This window comes from Cervus elaphus, chromosome 7 (genome assembly GCF_910594005.1).
Source record: "Cervus elaphus chromosome 7, mCerEla1.1, whole genome shotgun sequence".
Taxonomy (NCBI): domain Eukaryota; kingdom Metazoa; phylum Chordata; class Mammalia; order Artiodactyla; family Cervidae; genus Cervus; species Cervus elaphus.
This window is the reverse complement of record NC_057821.1, coordinates 6193916-6213892: the sequence shown is the minus strand read 5'-3', so window position 1 is coordinate 6213892 and position 19977 is coordinate 6193916.

The window sequence follows — 19977 nt, the reverse complement described above, 5'->3', positions numbered from 1 at the left end:
ACACTGCAGTTATAAACACCTAATTAATCAGGTTCAAAACCCAGCATAAATGCATCATCCTTTAATGATGATTCTGAATTAAGATGCCCCTGTTAAATGCTCCAATCATTATCTCTCATAGCATTTTTAAATAGTGTCTTCATGGAATAGTCTTTTACTATCCAGTCTCCTTTTGGAGCCATGAGCTCTTTAAGAGCCACATGTAGTTTGCTCTGGGGCCCCCTGATTTGGCACAATGCCTGCCAGTCAGTAACTAGTGAACGCTTTATGGCTTTTGAATGGAAAAGGAGAATATAGCTGCACTCCAAGAGTGGTTAATCAGCTCAAACAAATTTGTCCCTGGGAAAATTTGTGGTGTATATGCCTTTGGGTAAGGAGCTTCGTGGACTCGTGAGTGTGTGTGTGCCCGTGCGTGCATGTGGCAGGAGGACGTGAGATGAGCTGTCTGTATTGCTGATCCTGTTCACAGCGCCAATTGCCTTGCTGTGTTCTCACTATGCTCACTGTTCGCTGAACCCATGGTAGGCAAGGAGCAAGCTAAGAGGCTGGAAGAAAACACGAGGAGCCACAGGAACTGCAGATGGGTTCATTCTCTTCCTGGCTGGCATAGCAGGCGAAGCACCAGACATAACATGACACAACATAATCACATAACTCTACAGGGCTTTTCCAGGTGAAGCTTACATACACCTACAGAACAAAAGTAGCCGGTGGCCAAGTGAGAGCCTCGTGATGCGCATGGGCAGAGCTATAATTGAGCTCAGCTCTTACATAACCATGCAAAGTCATTGTTTACAGAACATGGGATGAGAGGGCGTGGGAGCCTGGAGCGAGAGAGCCGGACTGGTGCCATCTTGTTAATTTTCCCACATTCCACCCCTTCAGGGTCTGTTGTCCCACAGATTATGCAGGTTCTAACCTCTGCGGCATCCTCCTAGTATACAGTACCGCCGCTTGAACCCACACCCCACAACAACAGTAGCTACAACAACAAACAGTTACATCCCCGGTACACAGCAAGACCTAATGCCAGGAATCACCTGGAACTCCTGTTGCAGTCCTTGCCCTTATGGGGCTAGAAGAGCCATCCACCACGTGGAGAGTGCCTTTATCATCTATGGCCAAGTCCAGTCCACTGTCTGTCCTTGTGAAACTGCAGGAAAGCCTCTACAGGGGCAATCTCACCCCTGTGGAGATTTTATTAAGGACCCACAAAACCCCCCACAGGCACCAGGCCATCCCTTCAAAGATGGGATTTTTTTTTGGTGGCATTTATAGCCCACCCACATAATTCCAAATTCTTTCCTATTGTTCTAAATCTGCAAGAAAATCAAAGGACACAGTCTTTACTGTACAGTTCAGTTCAGTTCAGTTCAGTCTCTCAGTCGTGTCCAACTCTTTGTGACCCCATGAACCGTAGCACGCCAGGGCTCCCTGTCCATCACCAACTTCCAGAGTCCACTCAAACCCATGTCCATTGAGTCGATGATGCCATCCAACCATCTCATCCTCTGTCGTCCCCTTCTCGTCCTGCCCTCAATCTTTCCCAGCGTCAGGGTCTTTTCAAATGAGTCAGCTCTTTGCATGAGGTGGCCAAAGTATTGGAGTTTCAGCTTCAACATCAGCCCTTCCAATGAACACCCAGGACTCATCTCCTTTAGGATGGACTGGTTGGATCTCCTTGCAGTCCAAGGGACTCTCAAGAGTCTTCTCCAACACCACAGTTCAAAAGCATCAATTCTTCTGCGCTCAGCTTTCCTTATAGTCCGACTCTCACATCCATACATGACCACTGGAAAAACCACAGCCTTTACTGAACACTCTTCTACTAAATCTGCATCACAGGATACAGCCTAAATCTTAATCATTTGGCTGCTACGGCCATCCGTGTATGCCCTGAGACCAGGAAACGGCTCGGACTTGGCATAAACAAGGCTGTATTCAGCACCGGTGTCAACCTGGGCCATTACTCTCTGTACATTCGCTGGTGACCAATGTTCTACACGGGGGCCTCCAGTTCCTGCTTGGGCTCTTCAGGAGGGCACCTTGGTTTGCGCCCTATTCAAAATGGAGAAGGGCATCCTCCAAAATAACATCCTTGGGTGTCATGCAATCTGTTAACTGAATGGCCCGTATCTCTTGCTGTGGGTGCTTCCCACACTTAGTAAACTTGCTCTGATCTCAGTTGCCTCCATCGCTCTAGGCACAGAGCCCTGGGCTGTGTGTCAGTTTTATTGCTGCTAACTCCCATGGCCAGAAAATCAGCCCACATTTGCATTCTCATCGCTCGAATGGAGGCTTTACCATCTCAGGCCCCCTTCGGGGTCTTCAGGCTTACAGTACCCTTTGCCTGCTGCCGTCCCCCTCTTTCTGTCGAGCTAGCCCCCGCAGAGGTCCCCTCATAGACGGGGCGGCGCACACAGGCCGCAAGCACAACAGCCAGCGATCCGGAGGCAGACGGGCGGCGGCCCAGAGAGCGTCTTCAGCGCCTCCGGCAGCAGCGCTCGTCACCCGGACCTCGGGTGTTTGGCTTAAATGCTGACTGCTTCGTGCCCAGCTCTCTCACCACGTGGGTCAGCGCGGCATAGGTGCGCCGGTTAAGCACAGGATCTGGGAGCTCTCCCGTGTTTGACCGCGCCCTGTGGACGGCAGCGTTAACCCATTCCGTGAGTGTGTGCGTTTGGTCAGGTGCCTCTTGCATCAGTCACCTGGTGTTCTGCAAACTTTGTCCCAACAAGCGGCGAGTGGTTGTGGATGCCAACCGTTCTAGTTCGTCCCCAACATATAGGCTACTGTCCACCGCCATGTCCCAAAGTCACAAGAGCCATGCTGCCAAAGGTTCCCCTTGCTTTTGCCAAAATCGCATACCTGAGTCAACCAACTCCGCCTGAGTATATGGTTGATATATCATGAACTCACACTGGGGTCCCTTGAGCATGCTCTCCCTCCTTGGCCTTAGGCTGCTCACACTTCACTTTCTGCTGCACAACGGGCCTCGCTGCCAAGCGGGGACCCACGGTCTCATAACGTTCATCATCACCATCACTTACCACCTCACTGTCAGAGATGATGGATTCTTCAGGGCCACGGGGTTCTTGCTCTAACACCAATATATGCTGCTCTAGTTCTTCCAAGTGTCTCTGCACATTGCACACCGGTGTGGCATCACAGAGAGTGCTATCAATATTTGCCTTCAGGGCAGTCAGGAAAACCCACCCCACAGTGCCAGCTGCAGTCCGTACCACCTTATTCAGCAAATAGGAACTCAAGGCCTTCACTGCTTTTTCAATGCTATCTGGTGAACTGTCCATCACCTCCCAGTCTTCCACTGGAGCTCATGCTGAGAGGCTCGCGGCCACACTGACCACATGCTCTATGGTGGTCACTGGTCTCCTCCATCCAGTGGAGCCTCACATTCCCCTACCTGCTGGGTATCTTGCTGATTACCCCAATTATATTGCTGACCCTGCTCACAGCACCAAGTGTCTCACTGTTATCTCATGTACACACTGTTCACTGTTCCCTGAACCTATGGTAGACAATGAAGGAGCTAAGAGGCTGGAAGAAAATGCAAGGAGCCATAGGAACTGCAGATGGGTTTATTCTATCCTGGCTAGCCCAGCAGCCGTAGTAGCGGACATAACATAACACAACATAACCACACAACTTCTCAGGGCTTTCCAGGTAAAGCTTATATATACTTACAGAACAAAAGTAGCCCGTGGCCAAGCAAGTACCTCGTGAGGTACATGTGCAGTGCTCCAAGTAATCTCAGCTGCTACATAACCTTGCAAAGTCATTGTTTACACAACATGGGGCAAGAGGGCCTGACCAGCCCCATCTTGTTAATTTCCCCACACTGTCCTTATTTCTTTAGGATATAAAGAATGCTTTATATCCTATATATGCTTTATATCACTGCTTAACAAGTCATTACACATGACAATGAGTTCCACAATAAGCATTGTTTTATTCCCTTCCTTACCTCTACTTAAATGCAAGATCCCCTGTTGTTATCATCTACACAAAAATTTTATCAAGCAGTATACTTATACCCTTTTTCAAAAGATTCCACATCTCACTGGACTTAATAAAATCAAAGACATCCTCATGGAGAAAAGTCCTTGGAAGAGTGATATAAATTTGTGAATAACAGAATGAACAGTAGACTCTTGTGCCCATATATACTCATTTTCTGTCAACAGTTACAAATAGTTTGTGAAAAAATTCAAGTGGTTCTTTAGTTGCCTTGACCTCTTTCTCAAGTCAACCTGAATTGATATTTGCTATATAAATTTGTGAAAAAATTCAATATTTGTTGAATTTATTGAGTGCTTGTTGTATGCAATTTCTATAAGGGCTACACAAAACTTTTATTAAAATAAAAGACTATCACTCCCAAGAAGATGAAATTCATGTGGAAGCTTATATAAATAAATTTTATATTCTAATGACTGGAGGAAAAATTTCTAGCCACCCACGGAATTTTTAGCCTTCATGGAATGCTCATAATCACAAAACAGTAATTGTATCAAAACAAAGAAACTGCTAAAGATTTGCTGAAGAGTAGACTAGATTTTCTAATCCCATGTAACTGTAGAAGTCAGCATTGAAATCATCATTTTGACTTTGCCAGAGACCATATTGTATCAGATTTATTTTGAATCAGAGCAGATACTGTTCTTATCATTTGGGGCAGGGTCTCAATTCATTTATCTGTAAACAAGGACAATATGCCCACTTTCACTTGCAGGTAGTGAAGGGCATATGATATTAAATGTCTAGCACTGTGTCTATCACACAATAGCAATTAACCATAATCAACAGACTGATAGGCAAATTCCAAACTAAATTTGTATTTGAGACCTCAGCTACAGATCCTTCAGAGTTCATCTACTAAGTTGTGCCCAACTCTTTGCAGTCCTGTGGACTGCAGCATGCCAGGCTTCCCTGTCTTTCACTATCTCCCAGAGTTTGCACAAACTCATGTCCATTGAGTCAATGATGCCATCCAACCATCTCATCCTCTGCCATCCTTTTCACCTCCTTCCTTCAATCTTCCTCAATATCAAGGTCTTTTCCGATGAGTCAGCTCTTGCATCAGGGGACCAAAGTGTTGGCTTCAGCTTCAGCATCAGTCTATCCAATGAATATTCAAGGTTGATTTCCTTTAGGATTGACTAGTTTGATCTCCTTGCTGTCCAAGGGAATCGCAAGACTCTTCTCTAGCACCACAGTTTGAAAAATTCAGTTCTTCAGCACTCAGGCTTCTTTTTGGTCCAACTCTCACATCTGTACATGGCTACGAGAAAAACCAGAGGTTTGACTATACGGACCTTTGTTGGCTTTAAAAAGCAGATGTCTCTGCTTTTTAATACACTGTCTAGGTTGGTCATAGCTTCTCTTCCAAGGAGCAAGCGTCTTTTAATTTCATGGCTGCAGCCACCATCTGCAGTGATTTTGGAGACCAAGAAAAGAAAATATGCCACTATTTCCACTTTTTCCCCATCTATTTGCCAAGAAGTGATTGGACCAGATGCCATGATCTTAGTTTTTTGAATGCTGAGTGTTAAGTCAGCTTTTTCACTCTCCTCTTTCACCCTCATCAGGAAGCTCTTTAGTTCCTCTTCACTTTCTGTCATTAGGGCAGTATTATCTGCAGGTCTGAGGTTTTTGATATTCCTCCTGGCAATCTTGATTCCAGCTTGCGCTTCATCCAGCCCAGCATTTTGCATGATGTACTCTGCATATAAGTTAAATAAGAGTCTGACAATATATACCTTGATGTACTCTTTTCCAAATTTTGAACCAGTTCATTATTCCATGTCCAGTTCTAACTGTTGCTTCTTGACCTGCATACAGGTTTCTCAGGAGGCAGGTAAGGTGGTCTAGCATATCCATCTGTTTACGAATTTTCCACAGTTTGTTGTGATCCACACAATAAAAAGTTTTAGCATAGTCAATGAAGTAGAAGTAGATGTCTTTCTGGAATTCTCTTGCTTTTTCTATGATCCAACAGATGTTGGCAATTTGATTCCTGGTTCCTCTGCCTTTTCTAAATCCAGTTTGTACCTCTAGAAGTTCTCAGTTCATGTACTGTCGAAGCCTGGCTTGAAGATTTTGAGTATTACCTTGCTGGCATGTGAACTGAGCAGAAGTATATGGTAGTTTGAACATTCTTTGGCATTGCCCTTCCTTAGGATTGGAATGAAAACGGATCTTTTCCAGTCCTGTAGCCACTGCTGAGTTTTCCAGATTTGCTGGCATACTGAGTACAGCACTTTCACAGCATCGTCTTTTAGGATTTGAAATAGCTCAGCTAGAATTCCATCACCTACACTAGCTTTGTTTGTAGTAATGCTTCCTAAGGCCCACTTGACTTCACACTTCAGGATGTCTGGCTTTAGGTGAGTGATCACACCATTGTGGTTATCCAAGTCATTAAGGCCTTTTTTGTATAGTTCTATGAAAGCAAAGGAGAAAAGGAAAGATATTCCCATTTGAATGCAGAGTTCCAAAGAATAGCAAGGAAAGATGAGAAAGCCTTCCTCAGTGATCAATGCAAAGAAATAGAGGAAAACAATAGAATAGGAAAGACTACAGATCTCTTCAAGAAAATTAGAGATACCAAGGGAATAATTCATGCAAAGATGAGCTCAATAAAGGACAGAAATGGTAGGGACCTAACAGAAACAGAAGATATTAAGAAGAGATGGCAAGAATACACAGAAGAACTGTACAAAAAAGATCTTCATGACCCAGATAGTCATGATGGTGTGAGCACTCACCTAGAGCCAGACATCCTGGAATGTGAAGTCAGGTGGGCCTTAGAAAGCATCACTACGAACAAAGCTAGTGGAGGTGATGGAATTCCAGTGGGGTTGTTTCAAATCCTAAAAGATGATGCTGTGAAAGTGCTGCACTCAATAGGCCAGCAAATTGGGAAAACTCAGCAGTGGCAACAGGCCTAGAAAAGGTCAGTTTTCATTCCAATCCCAAAGAAACGCAATGCCAAAGAATGCTTAAACTACCACACAATTGCACTCATCTCACATGCTAGTAAAGTAATACTCAAAATTCTCCAAGCCAGGCTTCAGCAATACGTGAACCATGAACTTCCAGATGTTCGAGCTGGTTTTAGAAAAGGCAGAGGAACCAGAGATCAAATTGCCAACATCTGATGGATCATCAAAAAAGCAAGAGAGTCCCAGAAAAACATCTATTTCTGCTTTATGGACTATGCCTAAGCCTTTGTGTGGATCACAATAAACTGTGGAAAATTCTGAAAGAGATGGGAATAGCAGACCACCTGACCCACTTCTTGAGAAACCTGTGTGCAGGTCAGGAAGCAACAGTTAGAATTGGACATGGAACAACAGACGGTTCCAAATAGGAAAAAGAGTATGTCAAGGCTGTATATTGTCACCCTGCTTATTTAACTTGTATGCAGAGTACATCATGAGAAACTCGGGGCTGGAAGAAGCACAAGCTGGAATCAAGATTGCCAGGAGAAATACCAATAACCTCAGATGTGCAGATGACACCACCCTTATGGCAGAAAGTGAAGAGGAACTAAAAAGCCTCTTGATGAAAGTGAAAGAGGAGAGTGAAAAAGCTGGCTTAAAGCTCAACATTCGGAAAACTGAGATCATGGCATCTGGTCCCATCACTTCATGGCAAATAGATGGGGAAACAGTGGAAACAGTGTCAGAGTTTATTTTTTGAGGCTCCAAAATCACTGCAGATGGTGATTGCAGCCATGAAATTAAAAGACACTTACTCCTTGGAAGGAAATTATGACCAACCTAGATAGCATATTAAAAAGCAGAGACATTACTTTGCCAACAAAGGTCCATCTAGTCAAGGCTATGGTTTTTCCAGTGGTCATGTATGGATGTGAGATTTGGACTGTGAAGAAAGCTGAGCGCCGGAAAATTGATGCTTTTGAACTATGGTGTTGGAGAAGACTCTTGAGAGTCCCTTGGACTGCAAGGAGATCCAACCAGTCCATCCTAAAGGAGATGAGTCCTGGGTGTTCATTGGAAGGACTGATGCTGAAGCTGAAACTCCAATACTTTGGCCACCTCATGTTAACAGTTGACTCATTGGAAAAGACCCTGATGCCGGGAGGGATTGGGGCCAGGAGGAGAAGGGGACGACAGAGGATGAGATGGCCAGATGGCATCACCGACTCAATGGACATGAGTTTGAGTCAACTCAGGGAGTTGGTGATGGACACGGAGGCCTGGCGTGCTGTGATTCATGGGGTCGCAAAGATTCTGACACGACTGAGTGACTGAACTGAACTGAACTGATGTATACTTGCCACCACTTCGATATATATTCTGCTTCTTTTAGGTCTTTGCTGTTTCTGTCCTTTATTGTGCCCATCTTTGCATGAAATATTCCCTTGGTATCTCTAATTTTCTTGAAGAGATCTCTTATCTTTCCAGTTTTATTGTTTTCCTCTATTTCTTTGCATTGTTCACTTAAGAAAGCTTTTGATACCTCATTGCTATTCTTTGGAACTCTGCGTTCATTTGGTATATCTTTGCCATTCTCCTTTACCTTTTGCTTCTCTTCTTCTTCCATTGTTTGTAAGGCCTCCTCAGACAACCATTTTGCCTTCTTGCATTTCTTCATCTTTGGGATAGTTTTGATCACCGCCTCCTGTGTAATGTTAGGAACTTCATTCCATAATTCTTTGGGCACTCTGTCTCTCAGATATAATCCCTTGAACCTGTTCGTCACTTTCACTGAATAATCTTAAGGGATTTGATTTAGGTCATACCTGAATGGCCTGATGGTTTTCCCTTTCTTCAATTCATATAAAGGCTACTCATTAAATTTTACATCACTGATTGTAACTCTGGGGTCTTCAATAACTTTACTGCCAATGAGCAGAATGAGAAAGATATCATGAGACCATGCCAAACTTTCACAGCAATTGAAAGTCCATAATGTTAACAAGTGTTTAATTGATTTTCAACATCCTCTGCATAAAAGAAAGGAAGGAAAGAAAGAAAGAAAATTCAAAGAAGAACAATAAGAAATATACCTAAATGCCAGCAACTCTTGACAAATAAATAGTTATTTGTTCATTTAGCTGGTATCATTTTGCCAAAAAAAAAAAAACCACCTCCAATGTAGCTAGAAATCATTGTAGCTCTCTAAATCTCAGCTTTTTCTTAGAGCAAATGTGATCGCTGAAATGGTGAACTCAGAGAATTAGCTGCTCTTTCATTGATAAGTGACTTTTTAGTTTAAAGCATAAAGCAAGCAAATGGATAAAATACTAATAGAGTAGAGAGGGCTTTAGACTTTTTTGTAACTTTAATAACATCAAGTAGGTGACAGTTCTAGCCAGCTACAGTGCTGAGAAATACCTGCTGTACAGGTTGTTATCCTGGGTGTTTTATGAACATCAAGATTAGTGTTAAGTCTGGGGCTGCTTTATTTCAAAGAGAGAGCTTTAAAGAAAACTAAATGCTATTGGCATCATTTCTGGGACAGTTAAATATAGAGAACATCCTTAATATATTTACTACTGTGTGACAGTTATTTTTAAATAAGACTCCATGAAACTATGGGGTCAATAAATCATCTGTTTCTTCAGGGATGACTAATCAAAATATTAATGCATTAAGGCAATGTAGCAAAATAAAAAAATCCCTACTAAGTATGGTATGTGCCCACATCAGTATGTTCTTTTCAATGTGTATATAGTCTCTAACGTTCCTACTAAAGAGGAGCTTGTTGCACCTGAAATTAGCACAACACTGTAAATCAATAAAGTTAAAATTTCAAAAACGGAGGCGTTTGCTGTATACATACAATGTATATACTCTTACAATTTTAATGTTTATTCTTAACCATAAATGATTTTCTCTTATGTATAACATATGATAAGATTAAAATAACTTTTAAAGACGTATGTATATCTTGAAAATATGCATGACATAGTATATGTATGTTTATAAATGTGGCCCCAATACAGCAGGTCCTTGATAAAAAAATTTTATGATTTCTTATTGAAGCATCCCCTGCAGAATGGTCTGGCTCAATATCAGAGAACAATGAAAATAGAGAGTACATCATGCTGCAAACTGACTGCAAGAAATAATGCTCTGCTTGATGTAAAAATAATACTGAACACTTACATTTTAAGGATTTCTCAGGAATTTATAAGGATGATTAGACTGTTCTCACCTGTGTAAGTCATTGAAAGTAAGACTTTTCGATGTAAAATGATCTTAATGAAGAGAAGGTCAAAAAAAGTTTTGAATAGGAGCAAGGATTCAGAGAGTTACTTACATATTTTCTTTTAAAAGTGGGATGCGATTGCTGTAAATTTTCCTAACATTTGGGGTCAGGATGCGAGGCCAGGCAAAAGGGCAAAGATGATTCAAGACCAGTAGATTCATTTACTTTGAGCCAATTATAATGAATATCACATCAAGGCTGTTTACATTTCTGCTGTCATCCATATGCATTAGCGCCAGGTTAAGTGCAAGCCGTGAGCCCCACCATAGCGTCATAAATCTCCACTGTCGTTAGATAGCAAAGTCCAACGCCCTAGCCTTACTTCCTGGGAATAACCTTTGATCTTCAGATCAACAGTAAAAATAATTACTGGCTGTGGCCAGAGCAGGATTAGTCATTTTGGTTCTGAGTAGCGGCACAGCTGGAGACAGATGTGTGGGTCTCCTGCTGGGATTCTGAAGCATCTTCCCCGAGCGTTTATATCATGCTCGGCATTCGTTTATCAGAGGCCAAATGTTTCTCTTTTGTAAACGTGTGTAAAACATTCTCAGAATTTCAAACAATAACAAATCAGGGTTGAATGTGGCCAAAATGCAAAAAGGAAATCCCCCATCTGTACAAATCAAACTGTTGTAGAAGATGAAAACTAAAACAATACACACATACTATTTTGATATAGATTTCAATAACTTCTTTTTAATAGAAATTAATATTCAGAAGACAATGCCAAAAGCTTAAATCAGAAGAAAATTACTTAAGATGTGGTAACCTATGAAATTAATTTTTATAGTTAAATTGACTTTTCTTCGTTTCCTTATTTTGTCATGTCATTATCAATATTGCTTTTAGGGAAAATAATCTACATGAATAAAATATCCCATGCAAAATTTTATATTTATTGTCAATAGCCTTATATGTCATTTATTCAGAGATTATTCCTTTATTCAAGAAATACTTTTTAGAGCCTCTTTCATGCTGGGCACAGTTCTAGACATTGGTGATACAAGTGTGAACAGGACAGAAGGTGACTCAGTGGGCTCAGAGGGTAGCTCTATTCACTGAGAAGAGTCAGGCAGGAAATCAAGAAAGGAGCAAGCCACAGAACCGAGAAACAGTGGGTGATCAGGGTGCTGTACTGGTCAAGGCAGACCTCCCTGAAATTGGTGTCTCCTTATGTAAGACTCAGAGAGGAGAAAGAATCAGTCATGAGAGAACTGGAGTTAGAAATTGTCGTAATACGCATAATGAATGACAAGGGCAAAAGTCCTGTGGGGAATGGGCGTGATGTGTCTAAGGAACAGATCAAAACCCAGCATAACCTGAGCTCAGAGAACTTACAGGCACTAGTTTTCACGGTGCCTTAGAGACTATGGTAAGGAGATCTGACTCTATTTTACATGTATTGTGGGTTTTCCTAAGCATATTTTCAACCTTTTCTCCCAATGGATCATGAATAGCATGAAAAGGCTAAAGTTTTCTCTTTATAAATTAATGAATAAGAAAGAAAAATAGGTATAGTGAGGCCTATTCTAGCGTTTAAAAAAGCCACTTAACAGACTCTTCTTGTTCTGCAAAAGAAATACGTTATCCAGCCACACTTTTTTTTTTCTATCTCCTTAGGCTATAGTCAAACACAAGGCGATAAAGGAAATTTCAGGTTAGATTTCATAACTGTCAAGAACCTCTTGGGGCTGATTTTTATATTTTATTGAATTTGGCTCCTGGACAGTCTGATTTGCCAGGACTGCCTTCACTCCGAGTGTCACACAGACACAGACTAAATAAATTTGCAGTATTTCAGAAGCTCCATTGTTTTGATTCTGATTGCTCACTAGGACTTATCCCCACTACTTCCTCACTTGAGAAATGACCATCCAGAGGTCACACCTTACTTGAAACTAGCCCAAGATTGCCAAACACTTAACCTAAGCAAATGTTCCCAAAGAAATGAATGGCATTTTACTAAAGAATTCATTAAATTAATATATTTTAATTTAGCTTCTCAAAGTTAATGACCTTACGTTGATTAAAATCCAAGACATGGCTTGTAAAAACAATTAGAAAAGTACAAAGAAAGTCTCATATGTAATTCCATGACCCAGAGATGAACACAGTTAATATTTTGATGACCACAGTTATATTTTGGTTTCTGCTTCCCAGATATTAAGCCTTTTTAATTCTACCTATCTTTTTATTAACTGTTTGCTTTGTTTCTTTGTTTTAAATTTAATTTACAGGGTTTCATATTCTTCTAAGATATAGAATTATTTATGATAATTGATGAACCATAATTATATAACAAATATTCTTCTACCAGGCCTTAAAATGGTATAAATATTCTGTCTTTAATTAAAATGTTTTCAGGAGCCATAAAAATCCTAGAAGAAAACATAGGAGGTAAGCTCATTGACCCTGGTCTTGGCAATGATTTTTTTCTTAATTTGACACAAAAAACAACAACAAAAGCAAGAATAAATGAGAGAGACTCTAACAAACTAAAAATCTACTGCAGAGCAAAGGAAACCATCAACAAAACTAAAAGGCAATCTACAGAATTGGAAAAAATATTTGTAAATCATACATCTGATAAGGGGCTAATGTCCTACATGTGCAAAGAACTTATATTGAATAGCAAAAAAAACAAAACAACCTAATTAAAACTTAGTCACAGGACCTAAATACACATTTTCCCAAAAAAAAAAGTATGCATGACCAATAATTGCATGAAAATGTGCTCAACATCACTAGTTATCAGAGAAATGCAAATCAAAACCACAATGAAACTGGACTTCCCTGATGGTCCAGCGGTTAGGAATTTGCCTGCCAATGCAGGGGATACAGGTTCCACCCCTGGTCTGGAAAGATTCCACATGCTGCAGGGCAACTGGCCCCACGTGCCACAGCTATTGAAACCTGTGCTCTAGAGCCCATGCTCTGCAACAAGAGAAGCCACCACAATGAAAAGCCCACACATCACAACTAGAGAGGAGTCCCTGCTAGCCACAGCTAGAGAAAGCCCACGTGCAGCAACAAAGACCCAGAGCAACCAAAAATTATTAATTGCTTAATTTTGAAAAGGAAATGAAATATTGCCTCACAACTCTTAGAATGGCTACCGTCAAAATGAGAACAAACAGCAAATGTCAATGAGGATGTGGAGAAAAAGGAATCTTTGTGCACTGTTGGTGAGAATGGAAATTGGTGAAGTCAGTATGGAAAGCAGTATGAAGATTTCTCAAAAAATCAAAATAGAACTACCATACGATTCAGCAGTTCTGCTTCTGAGTAGAAAATGAAGACACTAACTTGAAAAAAAATATGCAATTCTATGTTCATTGCAGCATTATTTAAAATAGTCAAGATATTGGGACAACCTATGTGTCCATTCATCAATAAATGGATAAAGAAAATGTGGCACATACATATATATAAAGAGGGATATTATTCATCATAAAAAGAAAGAAATTGTGCATTTGCAAACAACAACATGGATAAACCTAGAGGGTATTAAGCTGAGTGAAATAAGTGAGATAGAGAAAGACAAATATCATATAACCTCATATTTGTGAAATGTAAAACAAGCAAACAAAAATGTCAGTTAATAATTCTTAGATACAGAGAACAGATTGGTGGACAAAATAAGTAAAGAGGGTCAAAAGGTACAAGTTACTAATTGTAAAATACATAAGTCCTTTTTGGATGTCTTCTCTGGTGGCTCAGACGGTAAAGCGTCTGCCTACAATGTGGGAGACCTGGGTTGGATCCCTAGGCCGGGAAGATCTCCTGGAGAAGGAAATGGCAACCTGGAGATTCTTGCCTGGAGAACCTCATGGACAGAAGAGCCTGGTAGGCTACAGTCCATGGGGTCACAAAGAGTTGGACACAACTGAGCGACTTCACTATGGGATGTAATATACAAGAGGGTGACTATAGTTAATATTGGGCTGCATATTTGCAAGTTCTGAGACAGTAAATCTTAAAAGTTCTCATAATGAATAAAATAATGTATGTAACTATATGTGGTGACCATTTTGCAATGTATATAAATATTAAATCATTATGTTTTACACTTGAAACTAAATACAATGTTATATGTCAATTTTTTCTCAATTAAAAAAAAAAAGGATTGACCAACCCAAAATATTAATAGTATGAAGGTTGAGAAGTCCTGGCTTAGGGTAAGAAATGGATAATCTTTGGAATTAATGAGATACGTATTCTTTGTGGACTGGAGAACAGAGGGAGTTGGTCTACAGAGCGAGAGAGGAAAGGCCTCCTCAAGGGACATGCACACAGGAAAGGTTGTGGCTTTCTAGCCTTTGGTTTCCATTACTTCATGCAATGGCTCCATGAGGTGTGGAAACATTACATAGTATCCTTATTTTAATTCCCATTAAACCAATCACCATCGCCATCTGTTACTTGGGTCTTTCTTTGAACTTTGCCTAAAGAAGTAGTTTCAAGAAAATGCACCTTTTGTGCAGAATATAGGTGGAGTATTATTGATGAATGCAGAAGAAAAAAAAAGGAATGAAGGAAAAAAAATCACCCCAAGAACAAAATAATCCTACATTGGAAAGTGGGAAAAGCAATTAAATTAAATAATTAGTGGATATACTAAATGTGAAAAATATATATTTACAACAGGCTTAAACTTGTAAAGAGGGCAATAGAAATAAATTAAAATAAGGATATGGGGTGAAGTATGTTCCCCTTTATTTTAGGCTATCCTGAGTCCAGTTTCCTCATATGCAAAATGAGGGTAATAAAGATGATATAAGCAAGATGCTTTCACTTGAGATGAAGGAAAACCAACTGTTTTATGAGCAATTTGTGGCACAATCTTGAATCAGGAGAGCCCCTACATCTTAAATATACCTAAAACTTGTCACTTGTTTGTTACCAGAACTTTATCTTCTTCCCATCTGTTTTCAAACCTCTCCCTCATTCATTTTTTAATAGCAGTTTTCTTGGGATGTAATTTGTATACCATAAAATTCATCCTTTTAGAGTGTACAGTGCACAAGATTCTGCAAGTTTCCCCACCATCTAATTGCAAAATATTTTCATTATCCCCCAAAAAACACCATACTTATTAGCAGTGTCTCCCCATTCTTCCTCCCTGCAGCCCTGGTCACCCAGTAATCCACGTTCTGTCCCTATGGATTTGCCTATTCTGGACATTTCATATCGATGGGATCATGTAACATGTGGCTTTTTGCATCTGGCTTCTTTCAAGGAGCCTAATGTTTTCAAGGTTCATCCATGTTGTAGCATGTGTCACAACTTCATTTCTTTTATCTTTATTGCTTCATTGCTTCATTTTTCTGATTCCCTCTGGAGACCAAAGGCCTCAGCCGCACTGGTACACATGGCTGCCAACAGGTCTGGAGCTTAAATTCTTACAGATCCACACACTGAACAGAGAATGGCCCCACTCTTTGGGACCCAGAAGCAGAGAGAAGAGCCCCGGCTGGTTAAATTTTGGCAAAGCTTATCTATAGATCAATCAACAGGCTAATGTGTGAGGAGCTTACCTTGGGCCCTTCCTTGGTTCTAATCAACTGTAGTCAAGGAAACAGCATCAGGTTATGAAAATGTCTTATTTGAGAAAGCCATGTGGAACAAAGATGGGATCATAAACGGGAGTTACATTTCCCAGAGTATTTGGGGAGAGGTAAGTGAGGAGATGAAATAACATATTCAGTATAATTCATATGTCTGATGAGAAAATAGGAAAATAGATATAAAAATTTTAAGTATATGCAGTATAAACTTCGTCAATTGACTTATCCAAGAAAAGCTTAAGCATTCTAGAGGAGCTGTGAAAGGATTGTGGAAAAAAAAAAAAGAAACTAGTTGCCAGGATTTTGATTAATAGAGACCAACAAGTAATGAACACTAGTAACAACTCTGCTGATTTTTTTCTAGGAAAGTACAGAAATGGTTTTGTGGGCTGCAGAAGAAATGAAGCAAGGTAAACAGATTAATGAAATGAACAAATAAGACATGGTATATTTATGCATGGAACGTTGAAGAGCAGTGAAAATTGATTACAACATGCAGCAATAGATTAGAATCTAAAAAGTATATTGTTTCATGAAAGAAGTCACAAATAAAATATATAGTATGATTCTATTTATATAAATGTCAAAAACAGGGGAAACAAGATAGTTTATCAAGATTATATATATATATTATATATATATAAAAACTGTGAGAAAAGCAAGTGAATTCAGCATGATGGCTGCTAACTATTGGGGATAATAAATGACTTTGAAAGAGAGCTAATAAAGTGAGTGATTAACTTCTAGAAATAAGGTTCTTTTCTATTCTTTCACTTTGACAGTGGCTATGTGGATATATACTTTTTATTATTTTTAAATTATATGTGTGCATTTTTATTTACTTTGGCATATGATATATTTCATAATTAAATATATATATATCCCTCCAAGCAGTAAGGAGAGAGGAGAGAGAAAAAAAAAATGTATGAGACTGAATTACAGTTTTGTTTTCTACAAAAAGACAAGTGTTCTCAGTTTGCTGACCTTTTCTGTAACGATAACTTGATAATACCTGTTGTTTAAGGTATGTGTGGAGTGAGTGGTGAGGATCACGTTTCATGTGACCTTCAAGATAAAGATAATATTTTTAAAAAGAATGAGAGAATTTTGAAAATTCATTTTAGAAAATGTTTTTAACCATTCTAAGATTTTTTATAATTAAAAATAATTTGCACTATCTGTAAAATTATATACATATGTATTTTAAAATACTCTTATTGATTTATAATGCTGTTGTAGTTTCAGGCGCACAGCGAAATGCATCAGTTGTGTATGCAACTGGTTCTTTTAGACTCTTGTCCCATAGAGGCCAATAGAGCAGCGTTCCCTGTGCTGTACTGCAGGTCCTTATGAGTTATCTGTTTTATATGTAGCAGTGTGTATGTGTCAACCCTGATTTCCCAATTCATCCCACTTCTTTTTTCCCCTTCAGTAACCAGAGGTTTGTTTGCCGCATCTGTGACTCTATTTCTGTTTTATAAATATGTCCATTTGTATCATTTTTTTTATTCCACAGATAAGCAATATCTTATGATGCTTGTTTCTCTTTCTGACTTACTTCATGTAGTATGTTTATCTCTAGGTCCATCCCATATATATTTTAAAAAGTTGTGGAAAGAGGTATTTATTAAGTACTTTTAAAACATTTCTCATGAAGATTTTCAGTGAGAACTTAACCAGTTTGTTATAATCACCAAAAGATACAGATATAACTTCAAAATAGTAATGATAATAAGAAAACTGCTTGACATCTAAGAAGATGGAAATTTAATAACTTTATTACCATAAAAAAGTTTAGATCTATAGATAATTTTGAATTATCTTTTCTAGCTGACAGCTTCAAAACCAAGCTTGAAAAGAACAAACTTGAAATCAGTACAAACATTCTATTGTTGTCCCACATTATTAAACAGAGTGTAAAAGTAATAAAATTAATTCAGTTACATTACACTCACTCCAGTATTAGTATTGATAAATTGGTTTTACCATTAACAGATAAAGTAAATGAAAACTTTATTAAAATATTTAATTCAAATATATACTTTATTCCAAATTTATACATTTATTTATATATCTGTTAACTTTTAAATTATCATTTTATCTCCTTTTAAATGTGTATTTTGTGTACTGCATAATGTTTATTGTCTGCTATTCCAGTGGTTTATATGTATCATTTATATATGAATAAATATGCAATTTATTTATTAAATATAGAGATCTCTTCAGGAAAATTGGAAATATCAAGGGAAAATTTTGCCCAAAGGTGGACACACCCAAAGGTGAAGAGATCAAGAAGAGATGGAAAGAACACATGGAAGAACTGTAAAAACAAAGATCTTAATGAACCAGATTACTATGATGGTGTGGTCAGTCACCCAGAGCCAGACATTCTGGAGAGTGAAGTCAAGTGGGCCTTAGAAAGCACTGCTGTTAATGAAGCTAGTAGATGCAATAGAATTCCAGTAGAGCTATGCAAACCCTGAAGGATGATGCCATCAAGGTGTTGCATTCAGTATGTTAGCAAATTTGGAAGACCCAGCAGCGGCCACAGGACTGGAAATAGTCAATCCTCAACCCAGTTCCCAAGAAGAGTAGTACTAATGAATGTGCTGAATATCGGACAATTGCATTCATTTTCCATGCTACTAAGGTCATGCTGAAGCCTAGCATTTATGCGAACCAAGAACTCCCAGATGTCCAAGCTGGGTTTAGAAAAGGAAGAGGAACCAGAAATCAAGTTGCCAACATTCACTGGCTCATAGAGAAAACAAAGGAATTTCAGAAAAACATCTACCTCTCTTTCATCGACTACACTAAAGCGTTTGACTGTGTGGATCATAACAGACTGTGGAAAGCTCTTAAAGTGATGATAACACCAGACTGTCTTACCCATCTCCTGAGAAACCTGGATGCGGGTTAAGAAGCAACAGTTAGAACCTTGTATGGAACAGCTGGCTGGTTCAAGATTGAGAAAGGAGTGCAACAGGGCTGCCTGCCATCACCCCGTTTGTTTATCCTATACCCTAAGCACATCATGAGAAATGCCAGGTTGGATGAGTTACAAGCTAGAATCAAGATAGGTGGCAGAAACTTTAACAACCTCAGATACATAGATGACACCACTCTAATGGCAGAAAGTGAAGAGGAACTAATGATCCTCTTAATGAGGGTAAAGGAGGAGAGTGAAAGACCTGCCTTCAAAGTAAGTATTAACAAAACTAAGATCACGGCATCTGACCATTACTTCACGGCAAATAGAAGGGGAAAAGGTAGAGCTAGTGACAGATTTCCTCTTTTTGGGCTCTAAAATCACTGCAGATGGTGACTGCAGCTATGAAATCAGAGGACAAATACTTCTTGTAAGGAAAGCGATGGCAAACCTAGATAGCGTGTTGAAAACTAGAGACATTACTTTGCTGACAAAGGTCCATATACTCGAGTGGTCATGCATGGTTGTAAGAGCTGAACTGTATAGAAGGCAGAGCACCAAGAATTGATGCTTCTGAACTGTGGTGCTGGAGAAGACTCCTGAAAGTCCCCTGGACAGCAAACAGATCAAACCAGTCTATCTTAAGGGAAATCAATCCTGATTACTTATTGGGAGGATTGATGCTAAAGCAGAAGCTTCAGTATTATGGTCACCTGATGCAAAAAGTTGACTCATTGGAAAAGTCCCTGAAGCTAGGGAGTTTTGAAGGCAGAAGAAGAGGGCATCAGAGGATGGCATCACCAATGCAATGGACATGAATATGGGCAAACTTAGGTAGATGGTGAAGGATAGGGAGGCCTCGGGTGCTGCCATCCATGGAGTTGCAAAGAGTCGGACATGACTGGGCAACAGAACAACAGCAACAAAAATATACAATATATTATAATCATGCTACAAAATATGAATGAGTGCATGGTTTTTATAAGTTTGGAGACCGATATTCTAAAAATCTTCCTATCATCACATAAAATATTAAATTTGGGTATCTTGTCCTTACCCATGTAGTAAGAAAAATCACTAACAGTTACCAGGTCATAGCAAACACCCTCTTTCAACAACACAAGAGATGATCTTACACATGGACATCACCAGATGGTTAATACTGAAATCAGATTGATTATATTCTTTGCAGCCAAAGATGAAGAAGCTCTATACAGT